At 41.3% G+C, this 18,998-nt stretch overlaps 1 protein-coding gene across 4 annotated transcripts in view; it reads left to right on the top strand.

The window, feature by feature from the left end:
- Window positions 1–1,597: 1,597 nt before the first annotated feature.
- The window catches only part of TANC1 (tetratricopeptide repeat, ankyrin repeat and coiled-coil containing 1), a 95,470-nt gene continuing 78,069 nt past the window's right edge, over window positions 1,598–18,998 (top strand). For 3 of the 4 annotated variants that reach the window (XM_037398296.1, XM_037398297.1, XM_037398295.1), the window contains exon 1: window positions 1,598–1,752. The gene's annotated coding sequence lies outside the window, so the exon portion shown is untranslated. The remainder of the gene's footprint in view (window positions 1,753–18,998) is intronic. The other variant, XM_037398298.1, reaches the window with a different exon arrangement.

Here is an 18,998-nt window from a genome sequence, read left to right as displayed (position 1 = left end):
CAGTGAAATTCAGATTTAGTTTTTCATGATGAATTACTTATGAAACTAAATCCTAGTTTGCCCAGCAAACCCTTGCTTATTATTTATAAATGTATTTTGGATTGTCCCTACATTTTCCTTTTTTGGTGTGAGAAAGATTTATTTTTTAATTAATTATGTGAAACTGTTGTAGAAATTGCATGTAGGGAAGCCAAGCACTTTGCTCTCTATGTGGAGCATAGCTGGAGTATCGAACTTTTTTGGGTAGGAAAGGCAAGCAGTTTGAGGGTGGGAAAGAAAAACACATCAGATGAGTATTTCAGCTGTTGTGCTCCTTATGATGGCATTCGAACTGTCACTGCTAAACCTGTGTCTTAACACTTAAACCCCCTAACTTTAACACTACACCCATTAATGTGAGATGGTTATCTAAACACCCCTAGAGATAATAATGCTCTTTAGTGACTACTTTGATATAACTTATCAGGGTTACTACAGGTAGTGCTGACCTCAGTTAGGTGCACCAAAGTAAAAACATCAGTAAGTCCTTTTCTTTCTCACAAGCTGCCTTTTGAGCCATCATTTTGAGGAATTAAATATTTTAACACTGGCACTGCTAGGCATCATCTTCAGCCTTCAGATCTTTGCTGTGGTTCTCTTCAGCACCCTCTATTTTCAGTATCTTGGAGAATACTGATATGCTGGTTTTACCCAAGCTATATTCAGATGTAATATCACCTCTCTGCACATGCTTGCTAATTCCTTGTGTATACAGACAAAGAGTGTGCTAGCTCGTTTCGGTGCAGCAATGTTCATGTTCCATGGCTTTACCATTACAGCCCCAAATCCTTTCAAAGGCGCTGCTTTCCAGGACGTAGTATGTCCCTTTCTGTGTTGTGGGCCGGGGCCACATTCCTTATTCCTAAACGTGGATTTTCCAATCTGGCTGTCTTAAATGCCTTGTGGCCCAGTTTAGCAAATAATTTGGATCACTCTGAAAGAGCTTCTGTCGTTATATTTCACCCAGCTTTTTGTCCTTTGCAGGTCTTATAAGCAACGATGTAATTATTTTCAGTAGCTGGCCCTGGCTGGGCTCCCCAGGGACGAGTTGCTTCTCAGCAGGTCGCACATTGGCAGCAGCAGCAGCGCCGGAGGCCCGAGCCGTGCCAGTGGGCTTTCACGGCTTGGCTGAGGTTGTGACATCCAAGCAAACTGTAACAAATGTGAAGATAAGATGGCAGAACGAACGGTGATCTGAGCAGCACATGGCTGAATCCAACAGGCTGCTGGACCCCAGACCCTGCTTTGCAGAGCAAAGGCCGCTGAGGTGACTTTGGTGCTGGCGGACCCCAGACCCTGCTTCGCAGAGCCCGGGCAGCTGAGGAGATTTTAGCTCGGGCCGGGCAGGGCTGTCTGGCGGTGGAACGCGGGCCTGCGGAGGGCCGCGGCGCCGCCACCAGGCCGCGGGGGGCAGGCTCCGTCCGGGCGCCGTCGCTCCCCTCGCCGCCGCCCAGCTCCGCGGCGAGACCGGGGCTCGGAGCGCGGGCGCGGTGCCCCGCTGAGGCAGCCGCGGGACCGGCCCCGCTCCGCCCCGCCCCGCCCCGCCGAGCCGGTCCTGCGGAGGGGTGGCCGTGGGGGTGCGCAGGGCGGGGACTGCTGCCGCCCGCTCCCAGTGAGCTCATCCCGCCGACGCGCCTGCCTGGCGGCGGAGGAGCCCTGTCTGGGCCGCGCCGCAGGAGCCCCTGGGCGAGGGGCAGGGCCCCGCGGGCGGAGGTAAGCCCTCCCTCCCTGCCCGCGCTCCGCCGGTGCGCGCCCCGCGGCCGGCCGGTCCGGAGGGCTGCGCGGGGGCTCGGCGGGAGCGGGGGCGCGAGTGAAACTTTCTGGCCGAGGAGCGTGTTACGGGCATGTCGGGCTGCGGCGGCCGCGCCCGGCAGACACGGCGCGCGGGCCGAGGCGGCCGGCGGGGTGGCGGGGCCGAGGCGGGGCCGCTCCCGGGCCGGGGCTGGGGCCGGCGGGGGCCGCCCGGGGCTGGGGGGGGGGGCCCGGGGCGGGCTGGGGGAGGCGCCGGCAGGGGCGAGGCCTGGGGCCGTGATTTCCGCCTCCCCTGCGCATACTTTCCCGTTTCTGTGACTGGCGCAGCGTTCGTTCTTCGATTGGTAGTGGTGCTGGGCGGGGGAATCTCGCTTTCAGGAAAACTTGATTTCTTTGTGGTTACTTCTTTTTGCTAGTAATGCGCGAAGAAGACCTTGCTAAGAAGGGGCGCCGCGGTTGTGCCACGTGTGGTGCGGCACCGGGGCTGCGGGAGCGGTGCGTTCCGCCGGCCGGTGCCCCCGCCGCGTGCCGGGCAGGGCTGGGGGCGGGGGGTGTTGGATGGATGCTGATGCAGTTCGCTGTTTGCATTTCCCGGCTGGAAGCGGTGGTGTGGGGGCACGTGCGTATCTATTGGCAATGACCTTGTTTTGACGACTAAAAGAGAAGGTCCTGCCCGTGCAATTCGGTGGTGCCTGGTGCGATCTCAAAGAATAAAACGATTACTTGATTTGTCTCTTAATACGTGAGTTACTAATAATCTGTCGTAACTGTGTAGTTCATAACATGGTTTCTTAGCAGTGTTACTTCGACTATCTGTTTGCCCTAGCCCCATAATGCATATTTACTGGACAGAGAGCAAACTGGGTTCTATATGTTTTTGAAAACAGAATGTAACTGGAGATGCCTTCTTGTGAGGATGAGCCTCTGGGGGTAAAAGGGGGGGTTTAGATCGGCATCGGTGTGATACTGTGTGGGTCCCCTCACCCCTGTTCTCTGCTTTGTACCCACCTCATTCCCCCTCTCTGTGGCCATGTGAAAGTGGCACTCGGTCTGCTCTACTTCAGAGGCTGTGCTGTCTGATGAAGCAAACGCTGCATTACCATTTGGAAAACTAACAGCTGGGGATGTGAGAGGTTTGCTTTGGGCTTCTGTGGTCAAGCAGTTTGCAAGTGGTGTGCTGCTTTAGAGTATGTTAAATGTTTTATTCATCCAGGCTGCTTCAGAGTTTTGCAGGATTATACAGTTACACGTGGAAGTCCTATGTTAGCTCCTATTTTTTTTAGCCTTTGCTTACAAATGGTCCGATGCTTATAGAATTAAAAATATTAGGGAACGAGGGAAATAAATGTGATACCTTGGATCCTACAGAATTTCCTTCTGCTTGTAGTGTGACATGCAGCTGGCAAAAATGAATCTTTCCCATTTGTTCTGATCTGATGGTTAAGTGCTGGAAGAACAGTATTGTGTTATTAAATAACACTAGTAAACAACGTAAGCACAAATCCAATTTATTTTTGCTGTTGCTAGGTGTATTTAGAGCTTCATTGACATGGATGCTCTAAAGTGCTGGTTGTCTTGCTTTCTCGGCTTAGCTAACCATTGGAATGCCCAATGCTGCTGAATTATGTCTGCTTTAGAGCCAAAACATATTTGGTTCATGGCCAAAGTTGCTCAGCTTCCCATAACAGTCTGTAGGAAAAAGACATTTCGTGGGTCTAACCACAGTCCTGAAGTTGATCCCATAGCAACTTCCGAGTATATACTTTTGAAGACACCTAAGCAGCCTTAGCAGAGGTGTTCTGTTTTTCTTTAGCTGAACCTTTCTTTGAAGATGAAAGGTTAATCAGCAAGCCTTCAGACTCTTGTGTGTGTAAGAACATCAGCCTGATCTGTTGCTTATTTGTGATGATACCCATAAACATCTGTAAGTTGAAATTTATATTACTGGTTTTAAAATCAAGATTTTTCTGTAGAGATGCTGTTTTGACTAAAAATTGGCATTTCAAACTCTATCGGGAGCTAGATCTTCATGTTTTTGAGAAGAACAGAGAAAGGTCTGGTTTGGGTTTTGTGTCTGGGTAAGGTCTGAGAAAACCAGCTAGTTTCATGTCTTTTGGTTGCTTTCAGCTCCCAAGACTTAACATGGAGGTTGGAGAATTTGTTTATCACAAAGTGGTGGCAGTGGAAAAAGAAAAAAGCGTATAGTCTAACAAATGTATAAGGCCTTATTTTTTTTAAACTATGTTTGTATATAGGAGGCACCACTGTTAGAAAACTGACTTCTGAATAATAAGTAAGGCATTATAACACCAAACTGAAACAACACCCCGAAGCAAGCACTGAAACAGTCCATGATCCTTACTGCATTTGGTTTTGTATTTAACCCTAGTCTGAAAAGTGTCTTGCTTTTTTTTTTTTTAAAAAAAAAAAAAGAAAAAACCCTTTATTTTGGTGGAGCCTTAAACTCTCTGATCTTGTCCTGAAGGGAAGTAAATAAAAGGATCAATTGCTTATTAATACAAACTATCTATTGTGCGGCCTAATATTGATGGGTCTGCTTCCAATGATATCTCTTACTGCCTCTTACAACCTTAGTTGTTTAGTATGAGTGATTAAATCCTTCAGTGTTCATTGTATTTAGGAAACTTGTAAAGATATTTCAGCATTCTCATTCCATTAGATTATTTACCCAAGTAGAAAATACACTGTAGCGATCATGGGATACTCTCTATTCTGTATGTAGCTTCACCGTATACCTTTAAGAGTCTAGTGCAGTGTACCTTTCCTGCTTACTTAGGTTGGAGACAATTTTAAGTAGGGAAAGTCTGAACCAGAACACAGATTTTCTGCCATTCAGTTTTGTGCTGCAGCAAAGTAGCATGCCTTTGATTTCCTTATCATAGCTAAAATGTCCTGTTGCTTCCCACCCCCTGTCTTTCAACTTCATAGAGAGACTAATCCTACAGGGTTTGCTTTGTAGTTATTTCAGGTTTCTGTGCTGTATAGGCGATACATCACTGCATAGACTTCTGTTGCATCCGTTCTTGTCACTCCTGCATCTTGAAATACACGCATTGTAGTTTATGTCAATGTAATGACTTTAACTTTTTAAAGTCCTGTTTCTCTTGCCATATTTCAGGAATTCTGGTTTTGTTTCCTCCCCTCCGCTCAGTGAGAGGAGGCCTATTAAGCTTTAGGCTTAATCTGTAAAGGCACGTTGGTACTGGATTGTTAAACTCAGCAGTATCTTAAATCCAGTGCTTGGCCTCTCTGTATAACGTGAGGAGAGGCTCCTGTGCCTGAGTAACATTCCTAAGAGTCTGGAAGCAGAAGGACAGGTAACCAAAAGGCTCTATTAGAGTGATTTCCCCATTGTGTGTCTGGGAGTAGTTATTTCCTGAGGTAGTGCCATCTCCAGTTCAGTATTTCACTTCTTTTCTGTTCTGTTCTTGATCTGGAATAATAATTTCTAATGAGGGTGCCAATTTGAAAACAGAAGTTCCACTAGCTTGTTGGATGAAGTGCTTTGTGGATCAGCCAGCTTGCCAGAGTTTGAAGTGTCTCCTCGTGTGGGATGTCAGTTCTTAAGTGTTCACAGAGAACAGTTTGCTGCTTTTCATAGACTATATAACGCTTTCAGCTTGAGAATCTCACAGGGTCTTAAACAGGGGTTAGTTCAGTGATAGCAGTAAATGAGTTCTTTGCATAGCCACTAGCAGAAATGTAAATGTCTTTGAGGTCAAATCAAGAGCAGCTTTTGGGATCTTGGTGTTCTGTTGAAGTTGGTGGCAATGCTCATCAATTACTGCACATTTGACCTTTTTCTGCAAATACTGTGTGTCAACAGCTCTAGTGTTTGCATGGTGAGTTATTTGGTGAAGCACTGCTTTGTGAAGTACTTCTCAGGTGCTTCTGCAATCCAGATGACCAAAATAATTTTGGAAATGGGGCTGATCTTGAAGTCCTCTAGTGCTTCCTCATGTGCCTTGCACGTGCCTGGTAGCGTTCAGCTGTATCTAGACGTGTATGAAATTAGAAAACTAGATGCAGCTTAGAGTTCTAGTGATCTTAAATATTGTAACCACAGAAGGTACAAAGGTACAGATAAGTATTTTAAGTCTGTGCAATTTTTTTTATTAGCTGCCTTAAATTCACACAGTTGCTTTCAAATTAGAACTTGTGAATTCTCAGTAAAATGCAGATTTCTATGTTTTAGATTTCTAAAATACAGACTGGTGTTAAAAGAGAAAAAACTCCATAGCTTCATCTGCAGTCTCATTTCGGTCCGCAGGAGAATTTCCCCTTCTATTAGCCATCCAAGTATTATTCAGATTTAACACTTCTTTTTTTTTTTTTTTTAAAGATGCATTGGATTCCAGCATAGTGAGATTTATCCTACCTAAGAAAAGCGTGCAAGGTGAATGTATGCCATGTAGTGCGTGGTGTGGCAAGTGAAAGAGTTGTACTGATGGTGTAGGAGCACCTGCGTGTGTGGTCTCGAGAAGGAGCCACACTGATAAATGCACCTTGGGATAGCAGTGGTGTGTGAACATGAAAGTTCCTAGTAGCCTGAACATTGAACTGCCTTCAGGTCAAGTTGCTTCTTACCCTTTCCCTTCTACCAGCATATTCCCCGTATCTTGCTCAGCCAAACGTGTTGGTTAGTTCAAGAATTAGCATGTTTGTAACAATGTCTGAAGACTTCGTAAGGAGTCTTCTTGGCTTAATCCAAGCTACCGCTGTGGTTAGTCTTCTAGTTCAGATGGCGAAGCACGCTTGGCCATATTGGGGAGCCTTGGCTTCTGGTTGAACTTCTGACTTCCTCTGTAAGGGTTGCTCACTTTTACATACCTTTATTGAATTAGCAACTGTTACTAGTGCTTGTGTTATCTGTACCTAGTGGCCTGAAAAGTGCAATTTCAAAAACGTGTAGGGTGAAAAAGTGAGGGGCTGCTACTTGTTTGCTGCATGTTTCATATATTTGGTAATTAACAGCTTGAAAAACAAAGGTGCCTGTAAAAAATGTTTGCTGCATTGCATTGAAGTTGCTTAGTGTGGGTTGGGTTTTTTGTTTGGTTTTTGGTTTGTTGTTTTCTTTTTTTTTTTTTTTTTTTTTTTAAGACTCAGTCTTAGTCCTGGTTAAATTTAGATGCAGCAGGAGAGAAGCTGGAACTTGTTAGCAACACAGGAAACGCCCTGAAAGAACGTTTTTGATGTGTATGTTTGTGTGTAAAAGTGAACTCTGCAGCTATATGGCTGGAGTTAGACTGTGGGGAGCTCTGTTTAGAACAGTTTTGCATCTTTAAATGCTTTATTAGATTCTGGTGGAACTTTGCTGCCATGTGCTTAGAATTAATTATTAAATATCTATGACTTGTTAAAAGCCAGTAAGTTTAAGTAAAATTCAGAGCTATTGCACTTAAAATAGCTGAGGTGTTTAATTGCTGAAAAGACAGACTCCAGATGAAAAGACAGACTCCAGATTAAACTGCTTCAGCTTTATTTCATCTAGAAAAACATTAGAATTTGAGTAGTGTGAAGATGATTGTGCTTTTCTTTCAGTCATTTACAGTGAAACTAATCCATTTCTTTCTTAACCCATGTCCTTTCCTTCGAATCTGTATTTCTCACCATATTTAACAAGTTAGGATTTGAACAATGTACAAGTAGGAATAAATGGAAGCAAAATTTGACCTTTGATTTTTGAAACTTAAATGAGATGGAAGTTGCCGGAGAGTTTAGTGTGTGGGTTGTTTTTAGTTCAGGCTTGGTTTATTGCCCTTTTTTTTTTTTTTTTTGTGACGTTACTGGTTTTGAACAAGAATGATAAACCACAAAATATTCTTTATATGAATTTTGGAGGGAGGCTGTTTCTGTGTTTTACACCAGAAACACCTTTGAGTTGAGTTGATTATACGGTTAATATACTTCAAGGTCTGTCTGTTTACACTGGGTTAAATTCCTACCAAGGTCAGAAAGGGATTTTTTTGTGTTGGTAAGGACTGAGTTCTCGGATTTTTGTACAATATTTGCCAGCAACTGGAAATTTGAAGAAAAAAGGGAGAGATACTACTGTCAGGAAACTTAAACATGGTTTTGCTATGACAAAATAAAATTTTCAGCACTTCCCAACTACTGATACAGAATCTTTGTGTGTATGCAAGAATTACTTTGAAAACTTCAAGAGACAATGAAAAGACATCAGGGGAACACTTTCCTTTATTCTCCGATAAATCACATTTGGTAGAGGTAGAATGGATTGTAGGAACATTGTGCCTTATAGCATGGCACACCAAACTAATGTACAGTTTCAGAATTCATGTGTATATTTAAAACTATGAGAATACAGAGCTGGTGTATATATTTTTTTTGTTCTCTAAGCTATTTTTTTGTTCCATTGTGATATGTTACTGCATGTATTTTCTGTAAGTTTGCAGTAAGTCAATCAATGAGTGATGGGAACACTTTGTGTGAAGTTTTGCACTCATTCAGAGGTACTAGGCATATTTTGAAAGTTTGTGGAAAATAAAGATCTAATTATTGGTGGGGGGGTTTTGGGTTTGGTGTTTCCCCACCCCCCAGATCAAAAATGCTGTGCTTTGTCTTTAAAAGACGCTATGGAAAGAAGGACAAAACTGCCATGCTAGAGTTCAAAGCTTTGTAAAAGTCTACACCAGAGGAATATACTGAATGGTTTCTTACAAAGGACTTCTTTCTTTTTCTCCCCTCACCATCCCATGCCTGTGAAGAGGATTCCTCCAAGGCTTTTGCATCCTCTGCAGCAGTGTGTACCACCAGAGTTGTGTCTTGGATCACACTGGGGAAATGAGCTTCTTGAGAGAGCTCATTTTATTAGTAAAGTGTTCCAAAAATTTGCATAACTGGCAGCTTGAGAAATCTGATTCTGTCACTCAGTCTGGTAGAAGCAAGATTCTTTTCTTCCTATTTTCATCATGTCTGCTAATAGGAAAAACAAATGCTCTTCTTAGTGAGCCTTGCTTGAGTTTCCATTCTTCAGTTCTAAGTTTTCCCCAGGAGAAAAATTGAATTTGGTTTCTTTGCAGTTTTTCTTTTGTTAGCATGTTTTTGAGCTAAGTGAGTTCTTGTTGGTGTTACATCTATCTCTTCATAAATCAGTGAGCTCGGCTCATTTGATTTACATTGAACTTGCAAACATCCCATTAACAGGTTAAGGTGGGGCAGTATATACTGTCTTGGCAAACTTGTAAAGATTTACACAGACCTGAGATTTTAATGAATAATTAATTTTTTTGAAGGGTACAAGTTTGTATTCCACTACTAGCTAAATTCTGGTTGTGAGGTTTTAATTTATTTGGTTGATTGGTTGGCTTTTTTGGACGCTTGCCTGTGGAGGGAATGCTTTCTGGTATCTGAATTAGAGGCTTTAATGGTGCTTGGCTGTTTAATTACTGAAAGCAATAGGACAACTGTAAAATTTTAATAAATATGGGCTTGCCAGGTATTTCATATTTTTGGTAAGAGCATGTAAGATCTTGTCTCCATTGGGGAGTTATTACAGAATGAAGCAGGGTGTGAATGTGAAGCACTCTTCCCCTTGTATAGACAAGCCTTTACTTTTTCTTCAAGAGCAAACTCTGGGATCTTCCATGTATGTTCTTGTCCCTAGTTTGAGCTCTGTAGTGGCCTTGCAGCTGATGAGGAATGATACCTAATGCATGTATCTAGTTCACTTGAGTAATCTCATTGATTTCAGTGGTCTATTTGTGTAAAGCGAGCACACACATGCTGGGTTATGGCAGGATTGGGGGGCTTGTTTGTAAGCCTGTTGTGGTAGTTGCTGCCCGTCATAAATGTTTAGAGCTTATTTTAATGCTGTGACAGGGTTTCTTGATGCTACCGCATTGTACATTAAAATGAAAAGTGCTTAAAGGAAAAAGCAATTGGAAGAATATGGATATTGAGTGTTTCCTTGTAGTTTACATGGTAGAAGAATGCCTGAGTCTTGTCCATAAAATACCATAATCAAGTAATTAAAAGCAGGTTTACATTTCACAAGAGTCAGACAAAGATAGCATCCCAGGATCTGAGATGGGAAATAGGGAAGAGTAATATTTCTGCTTTTCCACATTCCTACGGGTGAGATTTCAGCAGACAGTTGAGCCAATCTAACCATTTGTTGTGGTTCACAGGAGTGGTTTTCTTTCCTTCTGTACCTGCCATGAGATCCTGCTTTTTTTTCCTGTGTCATCTCTGTTGCTTATCTGACTCTGCAGTGCAGATCAGTGAACACACATAAAACTCCTCAGAGCTGGCACATATAAAGCTGTAAAGACTCGCCTGTTCTGACCTGGAGCAAACTGGGTTTTGCTCCTCTTAAGTGAAATGGAAATAAGACTGCTGTCCTCCCTGCAGGCTGTTATGAGCTGAGGTATGTTTTGAGATGCTCAGAGGAAGAACAGGCAGTATGTAAAGATGCCTAAGACACATTCTGATTCATGTACATTCTAGGTTATGTAACTTAAACGTCTAGTCTCTAGGCAGCCTCAAGAACGTTAATGTTAAATTCCTAAGTTTGCTAATTTATTTAATCCACTTAGATTGCTGCTCTATACCCTTCTGAGTTCGGTGGGGTTTTTTTGGTGTGTGTGTAATTGTGCTAATGTATCCCGGACAAAGATAAAAGTCCTGGTATGTTTGAGCTTTGTGTTCCTGCTTATTTCTGTGGTTTAGGGTCACTTAGGAGTTGTATCTTGCTCCCTTTTTTGGTTTTTGTTGTTTTTTTCTTTTCTTTTTGGATGTATTTGTTAACAGATCCATTTAGGCAGTTGCATTCTCTGAAGGAAATAACTGTCTGCATTGCATTTTTAATACAGGTTTCCAAGATTTTTTTTGTATGACTTGCCCTACTTGAGCACGGGAGCTGCACCAGCTGACCTCCAGAGGTTCCTTTCAACCTCAGCCATTCTGTTACTTTACCCTACTCAAACTCTTAATGAGTGTGATTACTTTTTGACATCATGGGTATTTCAGGCTGTTGTTGCAGATGTACCACTCCACCTCTAGCAACTGAAGCAAGAAGATAGATACCCTAATGAAGAAAGTATCAACGTCAATTTGAAACCAGATTAATATCTTTTAAAAGTTGCATTAAAACCTCAGAAATGCTTACTTCATAACAGAAATGTTCATTTTTAGGCCTGTGAAGCAGGAGGTATATAATGTGTCCTTTGTATACAGAGTTTGGATGGAGCTCTGCGTTTGATTTCTGGCAAAAGTGAGTTGCTGTGATTCCCAGCCATTTCAAGGTCAGGTATTTTATGTTTAGGGATTGTAGAAAACATACTGTCCCAGAATTTCTAGGGCTAGCTGACATGACGGGGAGTGGTGGAATTAAGACAAGAACATGCACCTGTATTGGACATCGATGTCTAAAATAGAGACCTGTAGTGATAGGAGAAAATTACTAGTGAAGTAGGAGAGAGACCATTTTTGCTTTTTGAAAGGGAGGAAAGTTGCATGAAAAAGCAGACAATAAAATCCTGAAACTTGGTAAGATGGATGAAGAATACAAGAGACCTGGAACTAGATACGACGAGAAACTGAAGTAGAAAAAAAGCTTTGAGTTTTATCAGCACCATCTTACCGTCATTCAAGGAAATACAGCTGTCTAAATTAGTGTGACCTTTCTTTAATAAAAAATAATCTCGGACATACTGGATTCATTGGAAACTTGGAAAGTAACTGTGATAATGAAACCCCCACCTTTTTAGTGTTCTGGACATAATACTGACTTTGACAGCTTTGTTTTGTCTGTTGCTAGATTTATCAAGGGGATCTTGTGTTGCCATCGTTGGTCAGGGACAGTTAAGCTACAGGGTGGCGCGTCCTCACCTCCTGCACAGCGGAGCCGTGCTCAGGGTAGCCCTGGGCCAGAGCAGCGCGGTTACTGTGGCTGGCACAGTCCTGCCTGGGGGCTGCAGCATGCGGTTACACCGACACGGCTGCTGCCTTGCCGTTGCTGCGCTTGGATGGTGATGATGGTACTTGACCAATGCTGTTGACAGCTTTGCTGGTATAGTTTCCTTAATGTGTCAGTAGAAGTGTCCAGGAACAGACCTGGCTTTGGATTCAGTACAGGAGTGACAGTTAAACAGCTGGCAGGTAAAGAGAAACGGTGATGTACCAGTGTATTGATGTACCAGAAACCGAGGGAACTGTATTACTGCTTCCTCCACCTGTGGATTCATTTCAGTGTTGTTTTCAAAGGTCAGATTCCTGAGTAGAGTGACTGTCAACTATCTCAAATTTTTTTTCCCCTCTTCTGAGGTATCTTCTTAGCGTCTGCGGTGGTCTGCCCTGCTGAATTACCTGCAATCAGAGGCAGGGCTGAAGACTCTGAAAGGAAGCAAGCTGTGGGGCGATGACTTTGGCAGACAATGTACAGTGCAAGTATATATCAGCATGCTGTAAATTCAGCAGTATTTTCAATGATCCCCTTTCCTGTTGTTGCATAGAGTAATTCTGTGAGGAAAATCATCCATGCTTGCTAGGAATTTGCTTTTCAGTGGGTGAAAGAAATGGTGGGAGAAGCCTTCAGTTCTGTACACTAAGCATATATTTTCATGTTAAGTCCTACAATATTTCCCTTGAGTTATATGCATCTGCTATTCAAACCCTGCCAGGTTTCACTAATGCCTGCTTTGGTTCGGTATCAAATGATGTTTTCATTTAGCATTTGGAGGAAATTTTCTGAAAGGATCATCAGTTAGTCTGTTAAAGTCTTAGGAATGCAGTGATTTTCTTTTTTTTCCCCCATATATGAAGCAGTATCACAGTCAGACTAGTTAGGGTAGATGCAGCAGGTGATGTTTTAGGTATACAAAAACATCCCTTTTTAAAAAATGTGACTGAAGACAGTTGTGCTGCATGTTTATATGTAGTATGGTGGTAGAATGGTCTCATTTTGAGGTGCAGCAAAGTTTCTTCAGATCTGGACCTGCCTAATGTTATTTTTCCTTTGTTCATGTTTTGATTTGCTGGTTTGCTATGTGTAGCTTTGCAGACAAAAGCAACAAATATGGAAATTATCATGTTTGTTGGACCACATGCTAGTTTAATATGGCCAGGAAAGACCTGTGGTGTTAGAGCACTTTGAAGTAACATTTTTTTTTTTTTATATTGCCTAGAGTACTGTTTTTAGAGCTGCCTTAGCTTACCAATGCACTCCACTGAAATTCTTAAGACTTTACTCATTTTGGTCAGGTCTGATTTTGGAAAAGTTTGTGATTCTTTTTCTTTTTTTAATATTGAGGCTGATAAGAGCTCGGTTGGTGTTCTTTGGACTGAAAAGGAATGAAAGTGGCTGCTTTGCAGGATCTGAGTTACAAATACACAACTTAAGTCTGAAGACCAGACTCCATGCAGGCACATAACTGGAGAGGTTTATATAGGACTCTTTTATATGTAGAGTTTCTCATCTGCGGTATTTGGCAAGCTGAAAGTAAAACTTAACTTTATCCCCTTTGCTGTTGGTTTAGCCTGATGTTTCCTTCTAATAAAGTATTTTATGATATTAAATCCCTTCATATGGGATAACTTCTTTCCCTTGAAGTTTTAGGGTGGTTGAAATAAATAGTAATTTGTTTGTTTCTCTATGTGAGCTGTAGCCTAAAAGCCACAGTAAACAAGCGGATGGATGATGGTTTGCCTGTCTCAGCTGCAGTAGTTAATTTGCTAAGCTTATGGATTTTAGTGATAGTATGTCTAGGAAGGTTAAGTCATTAGCATTCAACCTTACTTGGGTGGACCTTACAATCTTCTCAGTAGTAACATGCGGGGAAATGTAGCCCTTGGCTACTTGCCTGTCGTGTGCCTGGAGAGCTTCTCCATCGTTTGAGGGGAGTTTGAATTGAAATGGTATGAGTTAAACAAAACTGAGTTTTGGGTGTGCCAGTTCTGTCCTGGATTATGACAGACAAATTTTGTGTATGCTATCTGATGAGGAAGAACTGACCATCTTAAAAGAATGTCCTGTACCAGAAGCTGATAATAATTCAACTGTTGTGATGTCATTTTGCTGGCTGAAAAATGAAATATGGTCTTTCTCCTCTATGGAGGAGAATATAACAATTGCATGCACAGCTGGAGGAGACAGTCATGTGAATTTTAAAGCATAATGAATGCAATATGCCAGGTAGTGTTTCTGATCATCTGGCAGGATTATGTTGCCATACAGACATGAAGTGAACTGTCATTGGGCTCAGAATTTTCATGTGGTGCAGACATCACTTTCATGTGCTGAGGACATCACTCCTGACACTGTAGGAGAAACTATATATTTCCCTTTGCTGCAGCACAAAGAAGAGAGGATCCCTGATCAGAAGAAGGCATTGCAGCCCTTTGAAAATCCTGCCCAAAATTAATACAGATGTGATGTGTGGCCAGTCAGTTTGATACTGTTGTATGGAGTTTGTAGCCTGTCCTGTAGTCATAGATCTTTTGCAAAGTAGGTATTCTGGCTATTGCTTCTCTTAATGCTAAAAATATTTGTTATATCTAGATCGATTTCTTCTGCTTCTTCCCCTACTTAACTTTCTAGACTGTGGTGATTCCTTAATAGTACATGTAGTTTAACAGGAGCAGAAAAATCTTGCTTAAATACAAATTGCAAAGACTAACCCATACAGGATGCCTGTTGAACTTTTTTTTAGAAATGGGGGAATCCACAAATGTTGTAATGGATATACTGGAAACTGCGTGATTCCTGAATAGCCCAGAGATCCAGTGTGTTAAAATACTGAGGTCAGTTAATGTAGATAGAGATGTGCTACCTGTCCTCATTTTTACCTTGCTAGATCAATCCTGTCTTCAGTTTTGTGGGTCATGAAACAATGTCTGGAATTGCAGCAGTGAGGAAGGAGGAAGCAGGTTTCAACTGATGTAGAGTGGTGGGCTGAAGTAGAATGGTCTTGCCCACTAAGTTGTTTGAACTGCAGCCTGTATAATGTGAGATGGATGCACTTAGCATTGAGTTTACTTTTGGGTGTTGGACGTGAATGGTGGTGTTATTTTACAAGCAGTGTGTTTAAATTCATCTGGAAATTAGGACGTATAGGATGTATCTAGGACAGCTGAGAAATGGGAGACTCATTTTATTTCTGTACTCATCTTGTATGCTTTCTGGAGAGGATGGTGCTGTTGTAACCTAAGCATACAACTATTCAGTAAAGTAAGACTTCATTACTATGAGTTGGGTCAGGATTTTGGTTAGCATGATTTTTGCCTTCCTTTCATTTTCTGTATGCTAGTGAAGCTGAAATGACAGTTTTCGACCTAGTTTTTGTCTAGTTTTAGGCTCTTGAATTTTTTTGGTGACATTGTTTGCAGGGTGTTACTTCTGCTGGCTGGAAAGCGATGAGTTTTCTTGCCTGGTGCTTTGACACTTTCATAATCAGTGTTAAAGCAGGAAGTTTGTCACTCTTTCCGTGTTTAACATGGGAAGATGGAAAGAGATAGGATGAAAGTGGCCGTTATGATAAAAGCACGGATAAAACATACCTATGGTTGTATTTTGTTTTCCTTTGCTCCCTCCTGCCTCCATGCAAATAATGTCTGTGATGTCCACTGGTTCCTAGAGATTGCTGGCTGGGATGCCTATAGTGGTGTTTCCTCAGGACTCTTTAAGCCTCCTGACCTTATTTAATTCTAGAATGCCTTTCTAAATAGTGACCTCCCACTTAGAGGAGGGCCAACTTTTTTTTTTTTTTTTTTTTTAACCTTTTTATGTCAGGAGTATTGCTGAGGACAAGTAGCAAGCAGTCTTCTGCTTACCCACCCTGCATTATTCTGCTCTTGCCACCCCCACCCCCCTTCTTCTTGCCCTTGAAGCAAAAAAAATGTTTTGTGGTATAATCTATGTACACCGATCCCTGTCTTTCAAAGCTGGTGGAGAGGAAAGATCATTAATTGATTTTTAGAAATCAAAGGCAGTGGAATAATAGAGGGTACTTTACTGCTGTGATACCTAAAGATAAAATTGAAGGGAGAAAGCAGCCTTAGTGAGAGTAGAGATAGGCTAAATGAGATGAGACTAGGAGAACACAGTGGATCTTTTGATCCTTTGAAGAATTTGATCATGTCTTGTAAATGACAGGAACTAGAGGGGTGAGGTTCAGAAAGAAACCTAAACAGCAAGGATAAATCTGATATATTCAGTAGGGGTGAGAAGCAGGGTGTTTTGCTGGTTTGTTTTGGGGGGTATTGTTTGGTTTTGGCTTGTGGTTTTTTGTGGGTTTTTTTAAGTCATAAGTGATGAAAGGGGAAGCTCTGTAGAAAATGGCAGAAGGCTATGGTCTTGGCATTTTCTCTGGAGAGACTCGGCAGAATGGGAAGAGAAAGGAAAAAATAAATTTGTCTACATTTCATCTGTGGTTGGATATTTTTCATGTGAGAATCAGCTGTGAATCCTTAAAATTTTATGGCTCCTCTGTTGTCAACTGCTGCTCTCTTTCCCTAGTGTAAACAGGCAAATGACTCAACTGATGATTCTTCATCCGCACCGTTGCTGAATCATTCAGGTTGGTTCAGAGAGGGGCTTATGACCTTTTGAAGTTAATGTTTCTGACTTGTGGGCACTCTTCTGCTTCTGTGCAAGATCAGTTTCTTCAGCACTTCAGGGTAGTAGTAACAAGTGGCTGGGAACAGTAATCTTTCAAACTGATAAACAGTCATTTCTGCAGTATCTGACACCTGACAAAGAGGTTTTGGACAGAAGTCAGGTAAAGAGACCATCTTTTCCCCTGTATTGGCAGCCCTTGGAGACAGTGGCCAAAATAATCGGCATAGCAGAAAACTGGGTGATTGCAGTATAGAATAGGTATATCTGTGACATCTGGGAAGTCAAATCTAGAACCAGACTGGTGGGAAAAATGCTACTGCAAAAGCACATTCTAATAGCTAACATGATAATGAGGTTTTTCTCACGTCCTCATCTTTCACCTCTTTAATTGTATTTTAATAGTCCTTCAGGGCATAACTCCGCTCTTTAGAAGTGAGCAGCAAATTGGAAACAGTGATGTTCTTTTGCTGTCTCCTATTAAATTGATGCATAGCTTTCAGGGGTGTCAGATGAGAGTGAGGGGGATGTGGAGCATCTCATAGGTAAGATTAGTAATAATTAGGTTATTGAGTGAGCAACAAACAAAACATACAGTATAGCTTGTCAATTTTGTGTCTGTATTGATCATCCTGTTTAGGGTATTGCAGAAAAATATTTCAGTAATAGCTGTTTAACTTAAGTGAGTTTGTTTAGATTTGGCTAAATACAGCCCATTGGAAATGTCAGATATGCCATTTACTTTTTTACTGTATGAAATCAGTAAAAACCTTTTTTGTGTGTACCTGTTTTATCATTTTCATTCATGCATTTCAATGATCAAATAGATCTCGTCAGAATTTGTACCTTAAAGTAATAAATACTGTTCTCTTGTTTTCACATGTTTTTGTTCATTCTTGAACTAGGAGTCCCTTAGATCTGGGAACATGCTCTGAGTTTATTATAAAATGTTAGATATTGATGACTCAAAATGTAGTGATTTTAAAGGATTTTTTTAAAATTACAGTCCTGCTTTCTGTTACACCAGTAACACCTTACTGCTTTAAGGGTTGTGGTGGTTGTTTTCCTCTTGTTTGAAAAATGTAGTTAAGCTAAAGGAATGTGAATTTGCCAGAAAAGGGAAATGTTGAAACTATTCTACGTGTAAATGATGGAATTCTTAATGTATTTAAAAGCACTGAAAGCAGTTGTGACTAAATGAGGTTTTCTGCAAACCTTTGGCCCGAATCTTGGGATATTTACAAAACAGAAAATGCACTTTTAAAAATATGGCTTTTTTTGAAATTTATGTTTATTGAGTTCTACACTTTCCACCCTTTATTTCTTTGCAAATATATGTTAACTGTTTTTCAGAATTTAAATATGGAGAGACTGAAAAACACAACTTTGGAAAGCAGGTAAATATGGAGTTCGCAGGCATTGGTTCAGGTGGTTACATACCTTGTAGGATCAGTTTATTTGACCTCTGCAGAAGTGGTGAACTCTTGTGGATAAATCTTTGAAAATAACCCACTCTGATAGGTAAGGTGGATAAAGTATGCATGCTGCAGACCTTTGAGGAAGGTGGAACAAAAGTTAGAAATGTGAACAAAAATTAGAAATGTGAACAAAAGCTGTGAATCATCTTGTTATTGATGTTAGTATCTGTCCATAGTAGCTGTATGGGGAAAATACTCTCATGCAAAGACGTTGCTGAGTTTCAAGGGAGACTTAACTGGAAGAGTGAAAATGTGGAGAGCGGTTTCTTTTCTTTCTGCTTTTCAAAGGGGGTTCCCTAGGAAATACTTAACTTGTAAAAGATTAGGAATGAAGTAAACTGTTGTGTATGTCTGTGCTCCCAACTCTTCCTAACATTTGTGTTTTATAAACTTGGTCTTGTTTCAGAGTCCCTCGTTTATAAAAAAGCTGATCGTACCAATTCTAAAGCCAGGGACTTTCCACCATTTCCCTTCATGCTGTGAGTGTGAAGCAATTGTATGAAATGTTTTATATCTAAGACAAACAGTTGAACTGGTGTGAGGCCAGCACCCATTTTAAAATGTATTTGACATGAGATGGGGTGGGGGATCCAGTTTTGTAAGCAGCTAATGTGATCTTTAATTGCATAAGTAAAAGTGTGTCCAGGTTTTTTTCTTCTTATGTGACATTATTAATATCAACCATTGTATAACAAATCCACATCTGGTATCTGTTTTGGAAATGGAAATTATAAAGTTTTAAAAATACCTTCCAATCTTAAAACCCCCCAACAAAACAAACAAAAACCCACACATTAAACAACCAAACAAGTGGGTTCAGGGCAGAACTCAAAAATTGGAACCACGAAAATTTAGAATGAATTTGTTCATCAAACCAAAACAATTGCGGTAGCTGAAGGTGCCTCTGAAATCTAAGTGAATGATTTTATTTAAACTTAGTTATGGAGAAAGAGGAAATGCAATGTGCTTAGAAGAGACAAGATGCCAGCATTACTGGAAAATGCCCTATTGATGCAAATATCTTTAAAACAAAATGAAATCCAATATCCCATGTCTGTTTCAAGGGATGAGGATATATAAATGTGTACAGTATTGCTGTTTGATGTGATCGGTTGTCTTGGAAGAGTGGGAGA

Source organism: Falco rusticolus, chromosome 8, assembly GCF_015220075.1.
Source record: "Falco rusticolus isolate bFalRus1 chromosome 8, bFalRus1.pri, whole genome shotgun sequence".
Classification (NCBI taxonomy): domain Eukaryota; kingdom Metazoa; phylum Chordata; class Aves; order Falconiformes; family Falconidae; genus Falco; species Falco rusticolus.
The sequence above is the reverse complement of the archived record's forward strand: the minus strand, read 5'-3'. Positions and strand labels throughout refer to the sequence as shown.